The 26,455-nt window shown below is 40.0% G+C and overlaps 1 protein-coding gene across 1 annotated transcript in view; it reads left to right on the plus strand.

The window, feature by feature from the left end:
• The window catches only part of LOC101114620 (uncharacterized), a 205,001-nt gene that overhangs the window by 24,200 nt on the left and 154,346 nt on the right, over positions 1-26,455 (plus strand). The window contains exon 2 of the mRNA XM_060393410.1: positions 23,755-23,814. The gene's annotated coding sequence lies outside the window, so the exon portion shown is untranslated. The remainder of the gene's footprint in view (positions 1-23,754; positions 23,815-26,455) is intronic.

The raw sequence follows: 26,455 nt of genomic DNA on the forward strand, positions 1-26,455 counted from the left end.
GTTAAACTACAAAAAAGTCAAAGCCACAGGGAGCACTTGTGTTACATATACTTTTATTCATTCTCAAACATCTCTTACTGAAAGTAAAGTGCATGAAAAGAGAGGAAAGATGATATTTGTTCAAGATGATATTCTGTTGAAGATGTGGGCTAATATTGTTTACAGTTATGGAATAAAACTTTGTATCAGGTAATGAGAGAGCCAACTGTAAGGGTAAGTGCATTTCCGAATTGGTGAAGATAATCCGTCTTGACTTCTGTCTTTAGGAAGATGGTTTTGACAGTCTCTTCCCTGTTCCTCTTGCTAACTAAAAGCACTGGACGTTTTACATAACATTAGTTTTAGAAGACTCTGAAAGATGAAAAACAGAAACTAGACTGGCTGGGGACCTTGGGACCTAGGCTTTAGTTTTTCTCATGTATCCTAGATGAGGCATTAAGGAACCTGGCAACCTGGAAATACAAATGGACCCAAACTAAAAAAGCCTCAGGAAAAGTCTGCCATCTCTACACAAAGGACCAAGAAAAAGGAACCCCAACAAGAAAACTTTTAGAGAATATCTGCTCTACTGCAGCCAAACACCCCAGAAAAAACTGGTCTTCTCTCTCCCCTGGCAGCTCCCCATCACCTCCATTGCCTTAACAGCAAAAACCTGGACTTCCATCCTGGCTCTGCTATAACAAGGTGCCCTCACCCGCCAGTGGGGCTTTAATGAGGGCTGAGTGGGGAGCGGGAATGTCTACATGGACCGCCATCCCCCTGTTATGTCAGTGGAGACAGCATGGAGTGACTGGACTCACACCTCCTCTGCTGTTCGACAGGTGTCAGAGGAAGTCACAGAGTCAGGGCTCTCACTACTGCTACGTTTAAAGAGGCTGCTCTCCACATGCGAATGCAGATCATGGGGGGAGCAGTTATGAAGGGCCTTCCCCCCAGCATCAAAAGAAGACAAATAGGAAACTCTGTATTAATGAGTAGCACTTTCCTTCCTCCACCAGAACGGTTTCAGAAGAGATCTTCCAAAGCATAAGATTTAAATAAGATCCATTCTATAAAATAATACCCCATATGTCCAAAGTTCAACTGACTATTGCTCATTATAGCAAGGATCAGGAAAATCTCAACTAGAATAAAAACAAGGCTGCCAAGGAAAGCCAAAGATGAGATGTTACACATATTAGATTTATCTAACAAAATTTCTAAAGCATCCATAATATAATACATTTCAGTAAGCAATTACAAAGATACTTGAAATAAATGGGGAAAAAAAGAGAAAGTCTCAGCAAAGAAATATGAACTCTCAGAAAAGAAAGAGAAAATATAAGAGAACCAAATGTGAATTTTGAAACTGAGAAACATAATAATCAAACAGCGAGAAAAACGACCAACTAACCAAATAAACCAAAATCCAACTGAATGGATGGGCTCAACAGCAGAATGGGGAATACGGGTGAAGGAATATATAAATCTGAAGAGGGAATGATAGAAATTGTTTAATCTTAATAGCAAAATGCTAAAAAATGAATAGCGCTTCAGTGACATGTGGGTCTGTCATAAAAATCTAATATTCATGTCATCAAAGTCCCAAAGGGAGAGGAGAAACCAGGTGGAGTTGAAGACAATGAAATAATAGCTGAAAAGCCCCCAAATTTGGCAAGGGATATACACCTACAAGTAGAGGGGCTGAGAAATCCGCAAACAGGATAAAGTGAAATATTTCTGTGCCAAGACGGATCGTAGTCAAACTTCTGAAAATTAAAGAAAGAAAACTTGAAAGCAGGCAGAGAGAAAGGCTGTACTACCTATAGGGGAAAAAGCAAGCCAAATGGGTTCCTCATGAGAAATAATGGAGGCCGAAAAGGAGTATCAGCATTCTCAAGAGCTGAGAGAAAAGAACTCCTAACCCAGAATCCTACCTCCAGGGAAAATATTCTTTAGGAATGAAGAGAAGAATACAGAAAAAACCACTGTGCCCCAGACTGGAGAGACAGACATATGAATACAGCATGTTCTGGCTTCTTGGAGCAGAGACTTCAGTGCTGGGGAGAGAAGTGCTGATATGTAATTGACAAATTGCAAGAGGCTCTAGGTGATCATTCTGAGGGTCAAAAACTCCAAGGACACCCACAATTCTGTGAGATTTACCTTTAGGAGCTTGATTCCTATGGTACCAGAGAAAAATCCTCTCATGCTTCCAGCAAGGAAAGAGGAAGAGGAACCATTCTGAAACAGAGCAAAGTTTTCTGATTTCTTTCTTTCTTTCTGTAGATGATATGATAATATTATTAAGGATCTGAAAAATTCAACAGAAATTGTTAAACTATTGAGAGAATAAGTTGGCTATATGTAAGACAAAATACAGAATAAATATTACTTTCCTTTTTATTAGTATTGAACAATTAGAAACTGAAATGAGAAAAATCATATTCAAGATACTATCAAAATTAGTCTGTAAAACACCTGAGTATTTAATAAAAGAATTATATATTTTTATTAAAGAAATCAAATAGGACTAAAATAAGTAGACATATCATAATTTCTAAGAGCATGCAGATGCTGTTTCTCCTCAGATCAGTGTACAATTATAACACAAATCTGACTAATAATCTGAGGAATTATTCTGGGCAATAAATTGATTCTAATTTACGTGGAAGAATAAGTTTGAAAAAGAAGAATTGTGAGGAGGAACTTGCTAAGATTTTAAAATACACTTGTAATTATTTAAATGAAAGAGGCAATCATACAAAAGCCGATAAATACATCACATTCCAGCTAAAGCAGGAACGGACACGTTTGTACAGGTGGGTTTAATATTATGATAATGAAAGGATTTTGAAGAAAATAAAGTCACTCCCACACTGCATACTAGTAAAAGTTTTAGGGACTTCCCTGGTGGCCCAGTGGTTATGACTCTGTACTCTTCAGTGGAGGGGGCCCAGTTCGATCCCAGGTCAGGGAACTAGATGCTGCACGATGCAGCTAAAGATTCCAAGACCTGGTGTAGTACCTGCCCCCCCCCCCCGCCTCCAAAAAAAGGGTATAGTATGAATTGAGCCTCTAAATATAGAAGAAAAATTTATACTGTATTGTTACGTTAAGGTAAGTGTATTTAGTATCAAAAATATCTTAGGGTTACAGTAGCCTAAAGTTCTACTGTTAATATAGGAGAGCATCTTGATTGTACAGAGAGTCTGAGCTTGAAATTCTTCAGGGTACCCCTTCCAGGTGATAATTCAGCTATTGAGGTTGAGGCTGCTCCATCTTCTAAGCAATTTGAAATATGTGGTTTTCAACTATGCTACTGAAGGAGAAGAGAGAGCTGGAGGGTCGAACAGGGGTGCCCATGGTCAGGGATCACAATGACAAAGAAATGAGTTGCTTCTGCCCACTTCTTATTGGCTAGAACTAGTCATATACCAAGAACCTAATTCTAAAATGTGCTGAAGCCCATGGAAATGTAGTCGATATTAAATATGTCCATCCAAAAATATAGATACATATATTAAAACCTCAGGGCTGGCAGAACATTTCTTTTGACTGTCTGGAAAAGAAAAAGCAATAAAAGGAAAAATCAACTTGACTGCAAACAAGTTTTAAGGCAGTAAGCAGTGAAAGATGCCAAAAACAAGCTCAAAAGGCAAGCAACAGATTGAGAGAAAATATTTGCCACACATGTAAATGGCAACATGTTAAAATTCCTGCTGTGCAGTTTCTATAAAGAAAAAATGACAAACCAGTTAGAGAAGATAGCAAAGGATATTAAAAATTAAAAAATGCAGATGGTCAGACACATATGTACAAAGGAGTACACTGTGGTATTGTTAGCAATGGCATAAAAACGAAATAATTTAATTTTCAGTTGGAATCTGACTGAATTGCTTATGGTATGTCTATATATTAGAATACCATGTGGTCATTAAAGGAGAACAGAGTTGATCTCTATGTTGATATGAACAGCCCTTGATAGATAAGGAGAAAAAAAGAGATCTAGATCACTATGGGAAATATGATTATAATTTGAGGAAAATTAAATTTAATTGAAAATGTTAATAATATAGATGATTGATAAATAATATAGATAAGTAGATAACAATGCAATGTGTGTTAGTCACTCAGTCGTGTCTGACCTTTGCAGACCTATGGACTCTAGCCCACCAGACTCCTCTGTCCATGGAATTCTCCAGGCAAGAATACTGGAGTGGGTTGCCATCCCCTTCTCCAGGGGATCTTCCTGACTGGATCTCCTCCACTGAAGGCAGATTCTTTACTGCTTGAAGCACCAGGGAAGCCCAATAATACAATATAAAATGACAAAAGCATATGATAAAAATATGAGCCAAACTGTTAACTTTTTTTCTGAAAAGCAAAGGAGAGGACATTCCCTCTAATTCATATAGTTTTCTAAGTGGTAGCTGATTTTTTGAGTCTTTCTGCATTGTTTAAATAAAACTCCATCAGTAATATTAATTCATTCATTTATTCCTCCACTCATGTACCTGTTCATCCATCTATCCCTATACTCATCACTCCATACATTTGTTTTATGGTAGCCAAGCAACAGGTCATAAGGACCAATTCTTAAACATCGTGTTTGCCGTGAGTATTGCAATTAACACTGGGTTGAGCTCAGCCTGGAATAAGGAGGATGCCCAAATGTTGTTTCCTCTTTCTTGACCATTGATTTAAAAACAATCCAAGAAAACAAGAAGAGTCTGGCCCTGGTCTTCTTGAGCGCACCATCTGGAATGGCTTCCCTCCTCTCTAACCTTTGTCTGCCCTGTGGATGACACATTGGTGGGGAACATCCTTTATAGTAGGAAATGGAGGTCAATAAAATTTGCACCAGGCTTTCCAATTTAGTATCATCCCAGTCAGGACATCCCAAAATAAAGTGTGATTCAAAAATAGATCTAGGAGGAGAAAAAGCCAGGATTGAAAACAAACAATTAATCCTCTTCTGTCACTGATTCTGTGAGAAAACCAGATTAAAAAAAAAAAATCGGTTTCTTGTTCAGGTGCATTGATTTTGCTTGTTGGAAAAAAAGCTTAAGAACAAAAATAGTGCAGTGAGTTTAGCGTTGTAAACCACCCTATAGAAGAAAACAGGAAGTTGTTTAACGGAAGAGAGTAACTGACCTCAGAACCTGAGACGTAAATGGTCCCTTTGTATCTGCAAAGTGTTGTACTGATTCTTTATTGATCAAAGTTGAATTGTACACCATGTGTTCTTTTGTGGCGACCCGTCGGTTTATCAACAAAGTGAAGAGGTGGGGCATCCACAGTGTGGAATGATAAGGCATTCCAGCTGTTACACAGGAGAGGGAAACTCACCTGTCTCTATTCCAATATGTGTACTTCCACATACACATATTTTTGTGAGTGCATGTATGTGTGCATGAGATTTTGTACTCTACGGATCTTTTTATAAATTGAAGTATAGTTGATTTACAACACGGTGTTAGTCTCAGGTGTACAACAAAGTGATTCAGTTATTTATATATATACATTTATATATAATATATATTGTTTATATATAAGTAAATATATTTTATATATTTTTATTATATATATATGCACACGCTTCCCTGGTAGCTCAGCTGGTAAAGAATCCACTTGCAGTGCAGGAGACCCCTGTTTGATTCCTGGGTCGGGAAGATCCCCTGGAGAAGAGATAGGCTATCCATTCCAGTATTTATGGGCTTCCCTGGTGGATCAGACAGTAAAGAATCTGCCTGCAATGAGAGAGACCTGGGTTCGATTCCCTGGGTTGGGAAGATCCCCTGGAGGAGGGTATGGCAACCCACTCCAGTATGCTTGCCTGGAGAATCCCCATGGACAGAGGAGCCTGGAGGGCTACAGCCCATGGGGTTGCAAAGAGTCGAACATGATTGAGTGACTAAGCACAACACAGCACACACATATATAATATACACATATATGTGTGCTCAGTTGCTCGGTTGTGTCTGACTCTGTGACCCCATGGACTGTAACCCACAAGTTTCCTCTGTCCCTGGAATTTTTCAGGCAAGAACACTGGAGTGGGTTGCCATTTCCTACTCTAGGAGATCTTCCTGACCCAGGGCTTGAACTGTGTTACTTACGTCTCCTGCATTGGCGGGCATGTTCTTTTCCACCAGCACCACCTAGGCAGCCTGTATGCATACATATATATGTAATATATAGATACACTTTTACAGATTCTTTTCCCTTATAGGTTATTACAAAATACTGAGTATAGTTTCCTGTGCTGTTAGTTCGAGGACTGTTAGTCTCGTTGTTTATCTATTTTACATACAGTAGTGTGTATATGTTAATCCTAAACTCTTAATTTATCCCTCCCTTCCCTTTCCCCTTTGGTAACCATAAATTTGTTTCCTAGTCTGTGGGTCTATTTCTGTTTTGTAAATAAGTTCAATAGTTAGTACCTTAAAAAAAAAAAAGATTCCGCATGTAAGTGGTATCTTATGGCTTTTGTCTTTTTCTCTGACTTACTTCACTTGGTATAAACATCTCTAGCCCATCCATATTGTTGCAAATAGCATTACTTCATTCTTTTTTACGGCTGAGTAATATTCTATTGTGTGTGTGTATATATGTACACACACACACACACACACACATGTAGATACCACATCTTCTTTATCCATTCCCCTGTCAGTGGACATTTAGTTTGCTTTCATGTCTTGACTATTGTAAATAGTGCGGCAGTGAACACTGGGGTGTATTGTCCTGAAGGGTTCTTTAGTTGATTTTATGTGAAATTGGACAGACATCCCAAACCAACTTGAATTTTTTTCCTTGTTATAATCTTTAAAAGAATAGCTTCATTTTAGAAATAAATGTTTTTTTTTCCTATTTTTCAGACTATTGGGGAATATTTGCTCAAAGAATACAGCCTTGAAAGGGAGAGAAATATTTCTTCCTAATATTCCATACAGTTGGTTCTTCTTATAGTGCTAATGTGGGAAAATATCCACCTAGAGCAGTTTCCTGTCCAAGAGCTTGTCTCGATGCCAAGAAAAACTGTCACTCTTAAACATTCTCCCCGTGTAACAAAGAGAATTGGATTATCTTAAGTCCATACCCTGAAAATGCAGGCAAAATTTCTCCTTATATGAAGCAAAGGTGAGTCTCCGGGAAGTAGGTAGGAGAGGTTTTATTTTTATTCATTTTCCAGGAGAAGAAAGGAATACTCCATGAGATTTTGTAACTCATTCAAGATAGCGCTGGTCAGTAGCAAAGCTGATCTCAAACCAGATAACACCAGTCCTCAAACTCTGGCCAAATGCTCTCTTGATGTATGATCCAAAAAGCTTATTTATAAGATCTGCTGACCTCTGTCCTCTGTGATCTTAGTTGTTTGGAGACTCAGCCTGAGCTCACATAAACTGCAGGACAGTGATTCCAGGACTGAGGAGGCAGGATCCTTGGAAGAGAAGAGGCTGTTTTGTTTTGTTAGTTGTTGTTTTCCAGGGGTCGACCCCTGTCATCACCTTCAAATACACAGAGGCTATTTCCTCTAAGCTGGTCCCTGAGAAGGACCTTTTTTTCTTTCCACCCTGTTTCTCGGGGGCTGTAGGCAGAGACTCTACTGGAGGGGAAAGGGAGCGAGCATCCCAGAGGACCTGCCCTGTCCAAGGAGAGAAAGCCGAGCAGATGGCAGCTGACACGTAGAGGGCACGTTGGAGGAACCCTGGCCCTGAGCAGGCTTCCTGAGCCGCGATCTGGGGTCCCTCCCTTGCAGAGCAGCCCAGAGGAGTCTGATGAGTTGGCTGAGAACCAGTGGGCTGGTCGCCAAAGGGCAGTAAATCAAAGTGAAAAAGAGGTGATACTTTAAAAGCAAACAACACTTTTGTTTGTTTGTTTTAAAGAGCAGAGAAATAAGTTTTTCTAATGGTCAAAGGGTAGGAGATATAAAACAACACTGCCATGGAATAATTCAAAGTGATTTGTTTGTAAAAGTCCTTTTCCGTAATGAGCATGCGCTAGGATTATGAAACAAGATTCTCAACATTTCTCTAGATGAGGATGTGATTTTTACCTGGAAACTGGTGATCCAGTGTTCATGAGGTTTTTCCCACATTAAAATAAACAGAATACTATAGTTCATGATGTCCACACAGGTATTAAAATCTCTGTGTAAAATTACTAGACTCAAAAATCTTTCTTTTGTAATCTTCATTCAAGTTCTGTTTCTTCTGTCCTTGATGAGTTTTCTTCACTTGGACACTCAAACTTGGAAAAATGTTTCTAAATTCTCACCTTCTGCCATCAGCTGAGGATGGATTTGCAACCAGAAGAAGACGCTAGGGGAAATTAGAACTGGGTCTCAAGAAACAAGATCTCAGCACTGTGGATCTGGGGGTGTGATTCCACAGAACCGAAGTGACACCTAGGTATTCACTTGTTTATTGTGATTGTTCTTTTAATAGATTTTACATATAAGTAGAAAATGTTTCCAGAATATAAAAAATATGTATAAAGAATAATATCATGAATACTCAGACACTCATCACCTTGATTAAGAAATAAGTCAACTCTAATTATAAGGGAAAGATTTGTTGTGTTTTTCAGTCGCTAAGTCATGTCTGACTATCTGTGACCTCCTTGTCTCTCACTTTTCCTCCAAGGAGCAAAGGTCTTTTAATTTCATGGCTGCAGTCACCATCTGCAGTGATTTTGGAGCCCAAAACAATAAAGTCTGCCACTGTTTCCATTATTTCCCCATCTATTTGCCATGAAGTGATGGGACCAGATGCCATGATCTTAGTTTTCTGAATGTTGGGCTTTAAGCCAGCTTTTTCACTCTCCTCTTTCATTTTCATCAAGAGGCTCTTTAGTCCTTCTTCACTTTCTGCCATAAGGGTGGTGTCATCTGCATATCTGAGGTTATTAATATCTCTCCTGGCAATCTTGATTCCAACTTGTGCTTCATGCAGCCTGGCATTTCGCCTGATTTACTCTGCACGAAAGTTAAATAAGCAAGGTGACAATATACAGCCTTGATATACTCCTTTTCCTATTAGGAACCAGTCTGTTGTTCCATGTCCAGTTCTAACTGTTGCTTCTTGACCTGCATACAGATTTCTCAGGAGCCAGGCAAGGTGTTCTGGTATTCCCATCTCTTGAAGAATTTTCCAGTTTGTTGTGTCAAATGCTTTAGCGTAGTCAATAAAGCAGAAGTAAATTTTTTCTGGAATTCTCTTGCTTTTTCAATGATCCCTCAGATGTTGGCAATTTGATCTGTAATTCCTCTGCTTTTTCTAAATCCAACTTGAGCATGTGGAAGTTCACGGTTAACATACTGTTGAAGACTGGCTTGGAGAATTTTGAGCATTACTTTGCTAGGATGTGAGATAAGTACAATTGTGTGATAGTTTGAACATTCTTTGGCATTGCCTTTCTTTGGGATTGGAATGAAAACTGACCTCTTCCAGTCCTTTGATCACTGCTGAGTTTTCCAAATTTTCTGGCATATTGAGTACAGCACTTTCACAGCATCATCTTTTAGGATTTGAAATTTAGGAGTTGGAATTTCATCACCTCCACTAGACTTGTTTGTAATGATGCTTCCTAAGGCCCACTTGACTTCACATTCCAGGATGTCTGGCTGTAGGTGAGTGATCACACCATTGTGGTTATCTGGGTCATGAAGATCTTTTTTGTACAGTTCTTCAGTGTATTCTTGCCACCACTTATTAATATCTTTTGCTTCTGTTAGGTCCATACCATTTCTGTCCTTTATTGTGCCCATCTTTGCATGAAATGTTCCCTTGGTATCTCTAATGTTTCTGAAGAGATCTCTAGTCCTTCACATTCTATTCTCATTCTATTCTTCCAAGAATCCTTGGAAGAAAAATTATGACCAACCTAGACAGCATATTAAAAAGCCGAGACATTACTTTGCCGACTAAGGTCCATCTAGTCAATGCTATGGTTTTTCCAGTGGTCATGTATGGATGTGAGAGCTGGACTATAAAGAAAGCTGAGTGCTGAAGAATTGATGCTTTTGAACTGTGGTATTGGAGAAGACTCTTGAGAGTCCCTTGGACTGCAAGGAGATCCAACCAGTCCATCCTAAAGGAAATCAGTCCTGAATATTCACTGGAAGGGCTGATGCTGAAGGTGAAGCTCCAATACTTTGGCCACCTGATGTGAAGAACTGACTCATTTAAAAAGACCTTGATCCTGGGAAAGATTGAAGGCAGGAGAAAACGAGGACAACAGAGGATGAGATGGTTGGATGGCATCACAGACTCAATGGACGTGAGTTTGAGTAAGCTCTGGGAGTTGGTGATGGACAGGGATGTCTGGCGTCCTGCAGTCCATGGGGTCGCAAAGAACTGGTCATGACTGACTGACTGAACTGAACTGTCTCTTGCTATCTCCAGGAGTTTGCCCAGATTCATGTTCATTGAGTCAGTGATGATGCTATCCAAGCAAGGGAAAGATGCAAAGTCATCAAAGCATAAATTAAAAACAATATACGATAGAGTGAAAAGAACACTAACTTTATTGTTCCTTAAAATTCACTATGAATCAAGGTAAATTGGAAGTGGTCAAATAGGAGATGGCAAGAATGAACATTGATATTTTAGTAATCAGTGAACTAAAATGAACTGGAATGGGCGAATTTAATTCAGATGACCATTATATCTATTATTGTGTGCAAAAATCCCTTAGAAGAAATGGAGTAGGCCTCTTATTCAACAAAAGAGTATGAAATGCAGTACTTGCATGCAATCTCAAAAATGACAAAATGATCTCTGTTCATTTCTAAGGCAAACTGTTCAAAATTATAGTAATCCAAGTCAATGCCCCAGCTACTAATGCTGAAGAAGCTGAAGTTGAATGGTTCTATGAAGACCTACAAGACCTTAAGAACTGACACCAAAAGAAGATGTCCTTTTCATCATAGGGAACTGGAATGCAGATGTAGGAAGTCAAGAGATACATGGAGTAACAGGCAAGTTTGGCTTCGGAATACAAAATGAAGGGCAAAGGCTAACAGAGTTTTGCCAGGAGAACACACTGGTCATAGCAAACACCTTCTTCCAACAACTCAAGAGATGACTCTATACATGGACATCACCAGATGGTGAATACTGAAATCAGATTGATTATATTCTTTGCAGCTGAAGATGGAGAAGCTCTATGCAGTCAGCAAAAACAAGATGAGGAGCTGACTGTGGCTCAGATCATGAACTCCTTATTGCAAAATTCAGGCTCAAATTGAAGAAAGTAGGGAAAACCATTAGATCATTCAGGTATGACCTAAATCAAATCCCTTACAAATATACAGTGGAAGTGACAAATAGATTCAAGGGATTAGATCTGTAGATAGAATGCCTGAAGAACTATGGATGGAGGTTCATAAAATTGTACAGGAGGCAGTGATCAAAACCATCCCCAAGAAGAAGAAATGCATGCAAAAAAGCAAAATGGCTGTCTGAGGAGGCCTTACAAATAGCTGAGAAAAGAGGAGAAGCAAAAGGCAAAGGAGAAGAGGAAAGATATATCCATCTGAATGCAGAGTTCCAAAAAATAGCAAGGAGAGATAAGAAAGCCTTCCTAAGTGATCACTGCAAAGAAATAAAGGAAAACAACAGAATGGGAAAGACTAGAGATCTCTTCAGAAACATTAGAGATACCAAGGGAACATTTCATGCAAAGATGGGCACAATAAAGGACAGAAACAGTATGGGCCTAACAGAAGCAGAAGATATTAAGAAGAGATGGCAAGAATACACAGAAGAACTATACAAAAAATATCTTCATGACCCAGATAACCACGATGGTGTGATCACTCACCTACAGCCAGACATCCTGGAGTGAGAAGTCAAGTGGGCCTTAGGAAGCATCACTATGAACAAAGCTAGTGGAGGTGATGAAATTCCATCTGAGCTATTTCAAATCCTGAAAGATGATGCTGTGAAAGTGCTGCACTCAGTATGCCAGCAAATTTGGAAAACTCAGCAGTGGCCACAGGACTGGAAAAGGTCAGTTTTCATTTCAATCTCAAAGAAAGGCAATGCCAAAGAATGCACAAACTACTGCACAATTGTACTCATCTCACATCCCAGCAAAGCAATGCTCAAAATTGCAAAGTAATGCTCAAATTAATGCTCAGAATTGCAAAGTAATGCTCAAAGTTCTCCAAGCTAGGCTTCAACAGTATATAAACTCAGAACTTCCAGATTTTCAAGTTGGATTTAGAAAAGGCAGAGGAACCAGAGATCCAATTGCCAACATCCTTTGGATCATCGAAAAAGTAAGAGAATTCCACAAAAATATCTACTTCTGCTTCACTGACTACGCTAAAGCCTTTGACTGTGCAGATCACAACAAACTGGAAAATTCTTCAAGAGATTGGAATACCAGACCACCTTACCTGACTCCTGAGAAATCTGTATGCAGTTCAAGAAGCAACAGTTAGAACCAGACATGGAACAGCAACTGGTTCCGTTTTGGGAAAGGAGTATGTTAAGGCTGTATATTGTCACCCTGTTTATTTAACTTCATGCAGAGCACATCATGCAAAATGCTGGGCTGGATGAAACAAAAGCTGGAATTAGATTGCCGGGAGAAATGTCAATAACCTCAGATGTGCAGATGACACCACCCTTATGGAAGAAAGTGAAGAGGGACTAAATAGCCTCTTGATGAAGGTGAAAGAGGAGAGTGAAAAGCTGGCTTAAAACTCAACATACAGAAAACTAAGATCATGGCATCTGGTCCCATCACTTCATGGCAAATAGATGGGGAAACAATGGAAATAGTGAGAGACTTTATTTTCTTGAATTCCAAAATCACTGCAGATGGTGACTGCAGCCATGAAATTAAAAGATACTTGCTCCTTGGAAGAAAAGCTATGACCAACCTAGACAGCATATTAAAAAGCAGAGACATTACTTTACCAACAAAGGTCCATCTAGACAAAGCTATGGTTTTTCCAGTAGTCATGTATGGATGTGAGAGTTGGACCATAAAGAAAGCTGAGTGACAAAGAACTCAGCTTTTGAACTGTGGTGTCGGAGAAGACTCTTGAGAGTTGCTTGGACTGCAAGGAGATCCAACCAGTCAATCCTCAAGGAAATCAGTCCTAAATATTCATTGGAAGGATGGATGCTGTAGCTGAAGCTCTAATATTTTGGCTACCCGATGCAAAGACCTGATTCATCGGAAAAGACCTTGATCCTGGGAAAGATTGAAGGCAGGAGGAGACAGGGAGGACAGAAGATGAGATGGTTGGATGGCATCACTGACTCGATAGACATGAGTTTGAGCAAGCTCCGGGAGTTGGTGATAGACAGGGAGACCTGGTATGCTGCAGTCCATGGAGTTGCAAAGAGCTGGACACAACTGAATGACTGAATTGAATTGAACTAACTAAAACTCACTAGCAACATTTATTGAGCTCCTGTTTGTGCCAGACACAGATGTTTCAGAGATGAAGGATACTCTTGCTGATCCAGATATGATGGGAGACTCATACGAATGAAAGAAAAATATCACAACGTAATAAAGTCCAGGAAGGGCTCTGGCAGGTACGTGTTCTGAGAACTAAGGGACCACAGGGAAAGAGATTCTTACTGAGAGCAAAGAAGGGGATGGGGCTGAGTGGTCAGTAAAGGTGGCCAAGGAGAGTGATTCTGGAGCTGAGTCTGGATGGGGAGAGTTGAGCCTGTACCCAGGAGGAAAGTTGTGCCTGGTGGGGAAGCAGCCCCTGTAGGCTCTGAGGTTCCTGGGAGCACTTGCTGGTATGCAGAGCAACTTCCAGGACCAAGGTGGGCAGGAGTGGGCTCTGCTAAGAGCTGCACTTTTCAGGAGGGGCTTCAGACCATCCCAGCTGCATGCTAGTGCACACCCTCTGTTCAGAGATAAGGTGAGGTTCTTACTTGGGAGTGTGCAAGAAGCTTCACGGCTTCTGTGAACCCTTTGAAATTATACGCAATGTGGTTTCCAGGTGGCTCAAATGGTAAAGGTTCTACCTGCAGCGCAAGAGACCTGGGTTTGATCCCTGGGTCAGGAAAATCCTCTGGAGAAGGGAATGACTACCTATGCCAGTATTCTTGCCTGAGAAATCCCACGGACAGAGGATCCTCGTGGGCTGCAGTCCCTGTGGTCGCCAAGAGTCGGACATGACTGAGTGGCTAACACTTTCTCCTACTTAGCGGCATCACCAGTCTCTGGCTGCCAGATGACAGTCTTACTCCTAGTGGAAAGCTCCAAATACCCCAGCCTCACTAAACAGGGGTGGGGGTGGGTGGGGCACTGTTCCAGTGGTTTGCGGCCCTGATAGGTACATATTAAAATTGTCTGGGGAGCTTCAGAAGCTATCAATGCCTGGTCTCACCCTGACTGCGTTCTAATCTCTGGTGGGGCTGGGGAGGACATCTACAGCTTTTGGAAAATCCGATGTTCAACCAGCCCTTAGGTTTGAGGCTGCTGCACCTGGCCAGGTGTAGGGCTCTTCCTTGTGTGAAGAGTGAGGAGGTGGAGGGAGGGGTCAAGATAAGATTCCAGATTTAAATGCTGATGAACTTGACATCCTGGAGGTCATTTAGATGAAGATGTTCACTTCCATTTCTTGGTCACTGACAAACTGTGTGTCCTTGAACCAATTACATATCTTTCCCAGTTTTTATTTTCCTTATCTGTCAACTCTGATAATATCTACTCTAAAGAGTCTGTGAAAGGCAGAATACATTAATGGATGTGGAAGAAAGTAAAAACCATCTCATGCATACACACCCTGTCAGTTTGGGATGTGCTTAGTTGCTCAGTTGTGTCTACTCTTTGTGACCCCGTGGACTGTAGCCCACCAGGCTCCTTTGTCCATGTGATTCTCCAGGTAAGAATACTAGAGTGGGTTGCCATTCCCTTCCCCAGGGGATCTTCACAACCCAGGGGTCAAACCTATGTCTCCCACATTGCAGGTGAATCCTTTATCATCTGAGCCACCAGGGAAGCCCCCCAGTTTGGGATATACCTTCAGAATATATTTGGAAAAAATATGGGACAACATTTTATAAGAGTGAGGAGTGAATTTTTTGGGGAGGGGTTGGGTGGGAAAAGAATAACAAATAAAAAAAGCACAAATTGTAATAGATAAATTCAAGTAAATTAAGATTTAAAATTTCAGGACATCAAAAGGCTTCATCAGCAATGTTAACAGAGAAACTAGAAGCTGGAAAAATATTTGCATGAATTGACAGAGTAAAAAAATATGCAATAAATTCCTAAAAAAAAAATAAAACAACCCAAGAGAACATAGGCAGCAGGTATACATAAGAAAGACAAGAAGGGGTCGGAATGGCTAATAAAACATAATACCCCTCACCCCGCCCCCCCCCAGCACTACCGGTTGTTAGGCAATAAATGCCATTGCAAGTGCAGTGTATACTATTTCTCATCTACCAGGGGGCAAACGTGTACTGAATTATAAGGCAAAAGAGACTCAGGCTGCTGTGGGGGTTTCAATTGGTACTACTGCTTTCTGGGCAATTTGATAATATTTAATAAAATTTAAAATGTCCAATAATCTATAGGTATACTGTTATGAAAATGAACTCTAGCTCTAAGTATTAACATGGGTAGATACCAAAGGTGATGTTAGGCAAGATGGTAAATCACAGAAGCATGCAGAGTCTCCTGTTTATTTAAAGTGTAGAAAATATGAAACAATTATATTTTACTGCCAATCATCTACATTCTTGCTTTAAAAGAAATGCATGCAGGGGAGTATTTAAAACCAAACTGAGGATATTGGCTCTCTGCAGGGTGGGAGAGGAATGAGATTGGGAGGTGACACAGGCTGGAGAAATTGAATAATTTGCCCTCGTGTCAAACCATCCTGGAGTGTGGTCCAGCGCGTGTGCTCTTAAGCTCTGCATCCCTTTGTGCATCCTTCTTATAAGCTCTTATCCCCATATTTGAAAGAAGAACTTTTTCTGAAGGAGCTGTTTACAAATATTTAACTGGGGGAAACGATTTTTTGGTTGGTTTTGCCAAATAATCTTTTCAATTTCCTGACTTAATTTTTAAAATTTAAATATTAAAAATATTTCAGGCACAACATATCAGTGGGCTTCCCTGAGAGTTCAGTTGGCAAAGAATCCACCTGCAATGCAGGAGACCCCAGTTTGATTCCTGGGTCGGGAAGATCTGCTGGAGAAGGGATAGGCTACCCACTCCAGTATTTTTGGGCTTCCCTTGTGGCTCAGCTGGCAAGGAATCTGCTAGCAATGCGGCAGACCTGGGTTCGATCTCTGGGTTGGGAAGATCCCTTGGAGAAGGGAAAGGCAACCTACTCCAGTATTCTGGCCTGGAGAATGCCATGGACTGTATGGGGTGGCATACAGGGGGTGGCAAAGAGTCAGACACGACTGAGCAACTTCTTTCAGCCTATCAGTACCAGCACATGTTATAACTGTGTAACTACTACATTTTTAAAACCTGTATTTAATGTATAACATATTGACAAAGACATAATTTCCCTATCATTGAAGAGCAAAGAGTTCAATTATATTTCTTAATTCTTAAAAAATCATCTATTCTTTTTTTATACCCAGTTTTTTTCCCTCTATTCTTACAAAACTCTAATCATAGACTGCATTGTGTAAGCTTTGCAAACATTTCTGTATACTGGAGGGAACATAATCTTCAGTCTGAGCCCATGATATTTTATTTTTTCTTTTTGGTCCCAAACGTGTTTGAAACAGGAACCAACAGTGACGTGGAGCTTCACTATTTTGAAAATCTTCTTACATGTGTTCTAGTCCTGGAGCCCAAGGACTCTTCAGCGTCGATTGGTGCATATAGTTACTTTCATCAGTTTGCAGAGACCATAATGCAAAGTTTTAAGTGATTTACTCTGAGACCCATTGATCTTATTGGTCAGAATTCCATGTTCATATGCACTGAAATGGCAACTTTAGGACAGATCTCACAGGAGAACCCATGCAGCTGGGACATCATATTACATTGTTGTGCTCAGCCACTAAATTGGGGGCCGGCTAAATTGGGGGTGTTCAGTTACAAAGAACAGAAATGGCAAACTGGGGTTTGCTGACCTGAGCAATCTCAGTGGACCAGCTGGGACGGAACAGAATGAGGTATGGATACAATGGGTAAGGGATGAACCCAGGACTGTGGACCACTCTCTACAGAGCCAAGGTATGGGAGGAAGAGCTGAAGCTGGACTTGGGGAGAAAGGAGGGGTTTTTATTTCCTTATTAAAGATAGGGAATTCCAGAGCATGTTTAATGTGGTAGAGGAGGAGAGTGGATGATCTAGGTTGTAAATGGAATTCAGAAGTGAAAAAGCACAGAGCCTCTGATGGGTGTGTTTCACTGAGAGCAAGAGATGGAGCGTAGGATGGTACCAAAGCAAAGTGCATCGCTCTCTGGTGGATGGAAAGTGGGCACCCCCACGATGGTCCCTGTTTTCTCCCTGACTCAACATTAGCATCTGATGGGGAAGGGATGTGCATTTTTATAAGAAGTTTGAACCAGGAGGGACAACAAAAGGAAGGAAAACTCTCTATTTTGTTTTTATTATATGAGCTGCTCAGACTCTAAAAATATTAGTGGGTATTTAAAATATCAATAAAAATATTAAAATTTGAATTAGAACTCAAATTTTTTTTCTGACACTTTCACTAAGCTAAGTTTTTCAATTTACTTTCTTGTTTTTAAGACTTAAGCCTTTTCAAATTTTTATGCTTAATGAAAAACCATGTAGGTACATTGCAAATCATAGTATTCTGAATTTTTTAAAATGCAGTTTATTAAGAAATTATCACATGGAAGGGCTTGACATTTCTGTCTAGTAACTAGAATCTCAGCCTCTATTAATCTCCATTTTGGGTAGAGAAGTGAAAACTATTTTAATGGGGTTTAGAGTGAGATTTTCATGTGAGCCAGTGTGGTGTTCATACTTGTTTGAAGTGTCTAAAGGAAATATTCGTGGATCACAGGATTTAAAAAAAATTATGTGTATTGGAATACTACCACTGAGTCAGCTAAGATGTCCGAAAGGTCATTAAGTGTGTCTTAGAGTATTGTTCCTCCCTCCCTTTTTCTTTGTGGGATTTGAGATGTACAATTTTGTCGGATCACTTGCTGTCACAGTATGAACGTGTCACGGTACGTAAGAAAAACTCATGAAACAGAATACATTCACGTCCTTGCAACATTCTTTGAAGATAAGCTGGTTATAGAGATGAGGAACTGAACATGCTTTATCTTGGAAGGAGGAAGAGCAAACAACTCACTTTTGGTTTGCATTAGTGCTCATGGTGAGGGAGAGGGGTCTGTGTGCAGCTCCACACTTCTGGTCCCCAAATAAGATCCCCAGTGATGTCCTGCTGCAGCAGCTGTGAGTGGAGAGGATCCTGTTGTTGTTTTCATTCTTTCAGGGACATTCACGCGGAGCAGGCATGGCGCGGGGCCGGCGTGGCGCGGGGCAAGTGCGGCATGAGGAACCCAGGCTGGACACAAGGGTTCTGGATGGCTTTTGTTGCTACAACGCCTCTGTGTTTTCAAGCTTGTTTTCCTTAGGGTTAATTTTTTTGGGGGATGCTGGGGTAGGATTCTAGTTTTGACCCTGAATATGATAGTGAGGAAGCTACTTTGTATCTGTGGGGGGCTGGGCCTCTTCCAGTTCTATGATTCCAACCCTGTATAAATCAAGCTCTATGTATCACCCTGATACTGGAATGAACCGCCAAAAGCATTCTGCATCTGCAAATATGACTTTGAATAGAGTCACGCTAAAATATTAGAATCAAGGTTATTGAGCACATAAAATATTTGAAATAAATCTTTGGAATGAAAAGAGGGAGGACATGTTGACTAGTTTCATTAGAGGAGTTCCAGGATTCCATTTTTGAAGGGTATATGTGCATGCTCAGTCACTTCAGTCTTGTCTGTTTGTGACCCCAAGGACTGTAATTTGCCGGGCTTCTCTGTCCTTTGGATTTCTCAGGCAAGAATGCTGGAGTGAGTTGCCATGACCCTTCTTCAGGGGATCGTCCAGACCCAGGGATCAAGCTGAGTCTCTTGCATCTCCTGCATTGCAGGCAGATTCTTTACCATCTGAGCCACCAGGGAAGCCTATGAAGGGTATGAAAGGGTGTAAAGTGATGTCTCATTGACGGTCTCACGTTATCATGAACTAGCAAAGTCAAAGAAGGACCCATGTGTCTGACAGCCTGTGTTTCAACCATGGCATCTAATAAGGCTTCTTTTTGAAATAAGCCAGGCACATGAGCCGCTTGTTCAGAATTTAGACCTTAACAGATTCAAAAAGCTGAGAAGACACTGATACTTTTTTGTCCCTGTCTCAACATTGCAACTGGGAGGATTTCCTAGTATGTCGCTTAATTATGCCTCAGTTTTCTCATCTGAAATACTATAATGCTTGTAATGTAAATATTGGCTTCCCAGGTGGCGCTACTGGTAAAAAATCCGCCTACCAATGCAGGAGATGCAAGACATGTGGGTTAGATCCCTGGACTGGGAAGATCCTCTGGAGGAGGAAATGGCAAACTACTCCAGTATTCTTGCCTGGAAAATTCCATGGGCAGAGGAGCCTTGTTGGCTACAGTCCGTGAGGTCATAGAGTCGGACACAACTGAGGGCTAAGCGTACATACAATGATATTGAGCAGAGTTCCCTATGCTATAGGGAACTCTTTTGGTTAAAGCTTCCTTTCTCACGCTATTCCGTTTTTGGTATCAAGGTTTGTAAACGGCACAACATGAGTTTAGTTTTTGTTCTCTTTCTGTTTTCTTGAGTTGGTTAATGTAAAGATAGTAATTATCCATTCCTCAAAGTTTTGGTAAAATTCACCTTTAAAACTGCTTAGGCCTGGAGATTTTCTGATATTGACGACTCATTCAATTTCTTTAATATTTTATGTCTATTCATATTTTCAGTTTCTTTTTGAGTTAATTTTGGCAGTTCATATTTTTTTAAAGACAACTTTGATTTTCTATTCCTTTTTATTATTAATTTTAAGGATTTTCTTGTTAAAATTATGAGACTTTCTATTAGTAGTAAGAGGACTGTCTCAAATACTGAGGATTCTACACAATATATTTTTGAAAACTAAAGTGGATTTGATTGCCTTCAGCCTCCAGTGAACAGTCCTGCTTATTAGCATTGAATTATGTGGATCTACTCTTAAATTTCAATGGTAGAAATACATTTACAGTATTCCTACCCACCTTAGGGGGTGGGGTAGGAACATAGAATAACTAATTCAGATTAAACTTTATAAGAGATGCACCATATGTTACTTGGTCTGAAAATTCATAACAGGAATAGAATGCACAGCTTTAGCAATAGTATTTTTGTGTAGTCTTAACAAATCATGGAAATATGACCTGCAATAATAGATGTATCTTAGGTAATAAGTCTCAAAATGGGATTTGAAAATTCATATGCTACGTGGTCCACTTCAGTCTTTATTGAATGAAACTTGGCTGTTTTTTTCCCCTCTTAATTATCAAATTCTGTTTCCTTTTTTTCTGTTTAGAAATTATTTAATATATTATAGGCAATTTAAAATATGATGAAAAGCATTCATGTTCCCACTGCCTTAAGATAATCATTTTTAAATGTTTTTGTTATCTTCCAGTCCTTCTGTGTGTGTGTGTGTGTGTGTGTGTGTGTGTGTGTGTGTGTGAACAGTTTAAGCCATAGCATAGTGTTTAAGAACTTGGATTCTGTACTGCACACTCTGGTTTGAAATCTTTACCTTGTCATTGCCTAGCTCTTTGATCCTGGACAAGTTATTTATCCTGGTATATCTGTATAACATGGTGAACATATTATCTACTGCATGAGGACAGCTTGACAAGCTAATGGAATAATATTTGTAAGTACTTAAAACAGAGGCAGGCATGTAATACACAGTTAGTGCTGCAATTGTTACAGATAAGTGTTTCTATAGAATTTTTATAATTATTTATATTTTGACTACATTCTAATATCTTTTTAAAATAAATTTATTTATTTTAATTGGAGGCTAATTACCTCACAATATTATATTGGTTTTGCCATACATCAACATGTTCTGCCACGGGTGTATACGTGCTCCCTATCCTGAACCCCCCTGCCACCTCCCTCCCCATACCATCCCTCTGAGTCATCCCAGTGCACCAACCCTGAGCACCCTGCATCATGCATCGAACCTGGTCTGGTGATTCATTTCACATATGATAATATACATGTTTCAATGCCATTCTCCCAAATCATCCCACCCTCGTCCTCTCCCACAGAGTCCAAAAGACTGTTCTATACATCTGTGTCTCTTTTGCTGTCTTGCATACAGGGTTATCTTTCAGTTCAGTTCAGTTCAGTCGCTCAGTCATGTCCACTGTTTGCAACCCCATGAATTGCAGCATGCCAGGCCTCTCTGCCCATCACCATCTCCCGGAGTTCACCCAAACTCACGTCCATCGAGTTGGTAATGCCATCCAGCCATCTCATCCTCTGTTGTCCCCTTTTCCTTCTGCCCCCAATCCCTCCCAGCATCAGAGTCTTTTCCAATGATTCAAATCTTCACAAGAGGTGGCCAAAGTACTGGAGTTTCAGCTTTAGCATCATTCCTTCCAAAGAACATCCAGGGCTGATCACCTTTAGAATGGACTGGTTGGATCTCTTTGCAGTCCAAGGGACTCTCAAGAGTCTTCTCTAACACCACAGTTCAAAAGCATCAATTCTTTGGCACTCAGCTTTCTTCATAGTCCAACTCTCACATCCATACATGACCACTGGAAAAACCATAGCCTTGACTAAACGGACCTTTGTTGGCAAAGTAATGTCTCTGCTTTTCAACATGCTATCTAGGTTGGTCATAACTTTCCTTCCAAGGAGTAAGTGTCTTTTAATTTCATAGGTTATCAATATGCTATCTAGGTTGGTCATAACTTTTCTTCCAAGGAGTAAGCGTCTTTTAATTTCATGGGTTATCATTACCATCTTTCTAAATTCCATATATATGCATTAGTATATTGTATTAGTGTTTTTCTTTCTGGCTTACTTCACTCTGTATAATCGGCTCCAGTTTCATCCACCTCATTAGAACTGATTCAAATGTATTCTTTTTAATGGCTGAGTAATAGTCCATAGTGTGTATGTACCACAACTTTCTTATCCACTTGTCTGCTGATGGACATCTAGGTTACTTCTCTGCCCTGGCTATTATAAACATTGCTGCGATGAACATTGGGGTACACGTGTCTCTTTCACTTCTGGTTTCCTCGGTGTGTATGCCAAGCAGTGGGATTGCTGGGCCATAAGGCAGTTCTATTTCCAGTTTTTTAAAGAATCTCCACACTGTTCTCCATAGTGGCTGTACTAGTTTGCATTCCCACCAATAGTGTAAGAGGGTTCGCTTTTCTCTACACCCTCTCCAGCATTTATTGCTTGTAGACTTTGGATAGCAGCCATTCTGACTAGTGTGAAATGGTACCTCATTGTGGTTTTGATTTACATTTCTCTGATAATGAGTGATGTTGAGCATCTTTTCATGTGTTTGTTAGCCATCTGTATGTCTTCTTTGGAGAAATATCTATTTAGTTTATTGGCCCATTTTTTGATTGGGTCATTTATTTTTCTGGAATTGAGCTGCAGGAGTTGCTTGCATATTTTTGAGATTAGTTGTTTGTCAGTTGCTTCATTTGCTATGATTTTCTCCCATTCAGAAGGCTGTCTTTTCACCTTGGTTATAGTTTCCTTTGTTGTGCAGAAGCTTTTAATTTTAATTAGGTCCCATTTGTTAATTTTTGCTTTTATTTCCAGTATTCTAGGAGGTGGGTCATAGAGGATCCTGCTGTGATTTATGTTGGAGAATGTTTTGCCTATGTTCTCCTCTAGGAGTTTTATAGTTTCTGGTCTTACATTTAGATCTTTAATCCATTTTGAGTTTATTATGGTGCTAGAAAGTGTTCTAGTTTCATTCTTGGCAGTTCATATTTTCCATTCCATTTAAGTTGTCAAGTTTATTGGCATATAGCTGTTCAGGGTATTCTTTTATGATGTCTTAAAGTTTTGCTGTATCTTTTATGACCTATTTTTTTATGTGTTGCTGTTGTTGTGTAGTCACTAAGTCATATTTGACTCTTTGTGACCCCATGGGCTATAACCCACCAGGCTCCTCTGTCCATGGGATTTCCCATGCAAGAATCCTAGAGTGGGTTGCTATTTCCTTCTCTGGGGGAACTTACCATCCCAGGGATATAATCTCAGCCTCCTGCGCTGGCAGGCAGATTCTTTACCACTGAGCCGTGAGGGAAGCCCCACATGTTTTATTGGTTTGTTTCAAAGATTCAGCCTTTTCCTTTATCTTTCCCTCTCTTATTTCTTTAATTTCCTGTTAGTTCATTATTTTCTTCATTTTACTTTCTTTGGATTAACTGTGTTCTTTTACAAACTCCTAGAGTTGTATGCTTAGCTCTTTAATTTCAATTTGTCTTAGTATTAACACTTAAGCATATATACATTCTCTCTAAATATTGATTTTGTGGTAGTCCACAGAGAACCACAAGTAATTAGCTTTCAAGTATCACCAAGAATTTTAAAGAAGTAATCCCTCCCTACTATCTGCATCATTAATTCACAGTCTACAAGGTCTTTATTTCTGTTTTTTTTAGAATTCTCCTTGATTAATATAGTATGCATACATGTTTGCACCTATATGTGTATTTTTTTTGTAATCAAACTTATTTATTTTTAATTGTAGGGTAATTGCTTTACAATATTGTGCTGGTTTCTGCCAAACATCAACATGAAACCTTCATAGGTATGTGTATGTCTTTATTTCTAATCACCATGATGTATTCTCATTGCTCAGTATTTCAGTTTATCTGCTGACTCCCTGCTGCAGAAGATAAGGGGTGCTCCCACATCCGTCCTCTGCCTCTGTCCTAGGAGAGCTGGGGTCACCGTTTTACATTAAATCGATACTCAGGCTCTGCACTATTGTATGGATGTATAAGTAGTATTCACTGAAGAGGGGTGCAGTATAGCGTGATTACATTTCCTGTTTCACAAGCCTTTTCCTCCCTCAAGTTAATAATAGGCTTTTGGATTTTGTTTTCCTTGTTTTTCTGCTTTCCTATCCTCTTTGGCTTCCCAAGGTCTCCTCTTTAAGTTTCAACCTCTTCTCACTGTTGGCCACACTCATCAGGTATTCGATTGGTATCCTTTCTTTCTCAGAGATCAGCCTTGGAGAATTCTCTGTCTGCTCTTTCTGATCTAGAATTGTGCTCTAGGCCTGCTCCAGGAGCCCCTCCAGGGGTTTCTCTTCACTGTTATGCTGGGAATCAGAGGCTTGAACAAGGAAAGGAAAAGGGACTTTCTCCGAAGTTCTGCCACTGGTTCCTGCATCTGGTTCTGCCCCTGTGTTTATGCCACTGTTCTTGTGGACCGCACTCTTCAGGGGCTTACTGAGAAGAGGTGCGTATTGTTCCTGATCATTTCACATAATTCTGATTAGTTTCTGAAATACTTGTGATTACCATCTGTCTCTCATACCTGTCTCTCATTCTCTGTCATGTACCTCGGTGTGGGTCATTTTCTTTTAGTACCCTGGGAACTTAGTAAACCCAGTCTGTTTGGGAGCTCATTTGGTTCAGTAGTAGGGAAATTTCTATAATTATTTCTAGAATAAAACTGTCATTTTTTTGTGTATGTGAGTCTTTATGGAAAAACTTATCAACTGTTAGCACTCTTGAACCTATCCTGTTTTTTCTATATTTCTCATCCTTTGTCTTTTTTCCATCATCCTACTTGTGTATATACATATATTTGTACATATGTATACATATCTACAAGTATGTATATGGGCTTCTCTGGTGCCGCTAGTCATAAAGAACCTGCCTGCCAATGCAGGAGACTAAGAGAGGTGAGTTCTACCCCCGAGTTGGGAAGATCCTGGAGGAGGACAGGGCAAGCCACTCCAATATTCTTGCCTGGAGAATCCCAGGGACAGAGGAGCCTGGTGGGCTACTGTCCATAGGGTTGCAAAGAGTCGGACATGACTGAAACGACTTAGCACGCACATGTATATTTACATAGCACACATTTATATGTGTGTGTATATATACAAATAGGATGATGGAAAAATATGTATCAGTTTTATCTTCACTTAAATTGTAATATTTAGTCATTTTTCTTATGATTTCTCTTTTTGCCCATGAATTATTTATAAGTGCGCTTTGTATTTTCTAAAGCAGTGTGTGTGTTGAGGGGGGCATTGGAAATCTTTTGGTCCTTGATTTTTAATATTACTGAATTTTGATCTGATAATTGGTCAGCATATAATTTTAAAGATATTAATATGTATTGAATTTCCCTTTGACTTAATGCTTGTTTATGTTTAAGTTTCCGACTATCTCACATGTGCTTGAACCGGAGGAATATTTCCTGTTTGCTGGATGTAGTGTTTTACATGTACTTCCCTTACAGCAAGACTACCAATGGGAAAACATTTATTCACACTTTATCATCTTATCTGCCGTTTTCCAGATTTATGTTCACCAGTCCCCGAACAGTCCCTGTGTTGTCCCCTCAGTTACTCCCCTCAGTTAATCCTGGAAACCTCTGATTTGACTTCTGTCTGCACCGTTTTGCCAGAAGGTCACATACATGGAAAATGCTCTGGCTTCTTTCATTTAGAAAAATTCACTTAAGGCTTATCCCGGTTGTTGTGTGAGTCAACAGATTGTCCTTTGTTTGGGCAAGTCATGTTCTGTTGTGTGTTTGGACACAGTGTGTATATCCAGACCCCTGTGGAAGCTCATTTGGGTTGTTTCCAGTTTGGGGAATAAAGCTGTTTTAAGTTTGCACACAGGCTTTTAGGGGAACATGTATCTTCAGTTTGCTTAGGAGTGGGGTTTCTGAGTCATGTGGTAAGCATGTGTCCAACCCTGTCCTCTCCTCCAGGGGATCTTCCTGACCCAGGGATTGAACCTGTGTCGCCTGCAGTTCAGGCAGATTTTTTACCATCTGAGCCACCAGGGAAGCTCCCTTAACCCTGTAGGAAATTGTCAAATGGTTTTGCGAAATGTCTGTGTCATTTGTGTTCCCACTAATGATGAATGAGCGTTCCTGCTCTGTACCTTCACCCATCTTGCATGGTTAGTTTTTAACTTTGCCATCTGAGGCATGTAGTGGTCCCCATGTGTGGTTTTAATTTAGCTTTCTTTCTTTTTTTCCTCCAGCTGTACAGCAAGTAGGATCTTAGTTCCCTGATCAGAGATCGAACCCAAGCCCTTGGCAGTAAGAGCTCAAGGAGCCCTAACCACTGGACCACCACGGAATTCTCTAATTTAGCTTCCTTAAAGTTTCATTTTACATGCTTATTTGCCAACTGTTTATTATCTTTGGAGAAGTATCTTTTCATATAGTTCGCTCATTTTTAAAGGGTAAGGTGGTTCAAA

Source organism: Ovis aries, chromosome 9 (assembly GCF_016772045.2).
Source record: "Ovis aries strain OAR_USU_Benz2616 breed Rambouillet chromosome 9, ARS-UI_Ramb_v3.0, whole genome shotgun sequence".
NCBI lineage: Eukaryota > Metazoa > Chordata > Mammalia > Artiodactyla > Bovidae > Ovis > Ovis aries.